Source organism: Bison bison, unplaced genomic scaffold (genome assembly GCF_000754665.1).
Source record: "Bison bison bison isolate TAMUID 2011002044 unplaced genomic scaffold, Bison_UMD1.0 scf7180017864475, whole genome shotgun sequence".
Lineage (NCBI taxonomy): Eukaryota > Metazoa > Chordata > Mammalia > Artiodactyla > Bovidae > Bison > Bison bison.
In genome coordinates this window covers 2594020-2595660 of record NW_011495036.1, presented here as the reverse complement: position 1 = coordinate 2595660, position 1641 = coordinate 2594020, and positions in this window count along the sequence as shown.

Sequence of the window (1641 nt, the reverse complement as noted above, 5' to 3'; positions counted from 1 at the left end):
GGAGTCCCGGCCACCCTCAGATGGAGATGGGGCAGGGCGGCTCTTCGCAGACATTCCCCCATCCCTCCTGGGGCGAATCGCTGCCTCCTCTCAGCTCTGAGCCTCCCCAGAGTCTTCTTACCATGCTGCCAGTAACAGCGTTTCTGCATATTGTCATCCATCTCCCCTTCCAGGCTGGGATCATAGAAAACTAGAAAAACAGGGGCTTCCCTGGCAGTCAAGTGGTTAAGAGACCATGCTTCCGACTGAGGAGGCACAGGTTCGATCCCTGGTAAGAGAACTGAAATCCCACATGCTGCATGGCATGGCCAAAAAACTAAAAAATAAAATTTAAACGTTAAAAAGGAAAAACCAAAGCCCCAGCCGTCTCTAACATTTTAAAGTTGAGCCCAGTGCCTGGCACACCACGGGCGTTCAATAACGATGGCCTGATCCGTGATTGAATAAATTAACAGGAGCCAGGGCGGAATAAACCACAGGGAAAGATATTCACAGGCTACACAGCTGGGCAACGGGCGATTTTTCATTGACACTTCAGCTCCGCACGAAATTCAAATTCTCATTAGAGCACAGCCTAAAACACAATCCCCACTTTAACCATGATCCTGAGAAAGGCAGCGATGGGGGGACCTTAATGCGTTCTTCCTATTGACGACAGCCCTGCGAAAAGGAATGAAAGGCTCAGCTTCAAACACTTTGCTGTGAAAGCCTAAAAGGAAGCAAATTCAGCGTGGTAGCGTGAGGCCCGGGCCCTTTCAGACACACCACGGCCACCGACTCGCTGGGTCTTCGACGCGCCCCGTGACACGCCGCCGTGCCAACCCGCATTCTGAGTCACCCAAGCAGATTTAATGCCCTCGCCACAATGCCTCTCTCGGCCTTTTCTTCTGAACATGGTTAAAGGGAAGATTCCGATCTACCTAGGAAAGGATTTTAATCAGTTTAGTTCCGGAAATAACTATGGAAATTCAGATTTTTCCATTCTACTGCTTCTGAACATTATATTCTAACAAATGGCTGATGAAGCTCCCCTTTTTTTCACCCCCTCTTTTATTCCACCCCCCACCCCAACCGGTCGGGAGAAATGACATGATAGTCAGCCCTTCTGAATCCCGCATGGTAAAGGCTGAGTGAATAAGCATATGAAAAGCCAGCAGAAATGAAGCTTCGGAAATTAAGAAAAACACCAATGTTGCCTATTGCTTGTCACACACCCTACAGATAGCCAGCAATGCGCCCCCCCCGGCCCCCGCCGTGAAGAGCCTTCCTCCCACGGCCAGTCATCTCAGTCCTTGGGAAGCGCAAGCCTGGGAAACCCAGACGAGGCCGATGGACAGTGGTTGAGAGCAGGGATGGCGACCGTGAACGCGTGCAGACTTCACACAGGCCTGCAAAGCACAGGGCGCCCTCGAGATGCAACATCGAAGACACTCCGAGCTGCAGAGCGCGGAAGCACTGGGACAGGGAAGGAACCTCGCCCCAAGCTTGGGAAGTCTTGGTGTGGCTTCAGAGGTGCTTCAGAGGGGTAAAGCACTGACTCACCCCTTTATCCCGTCACTCAGCCGTGTTTATTGGCACACGCACACCTCTCACCTCTGCAAGAACCCTTTAATGAAGGTGGAGAAGCCGTTTTAAGGGCGA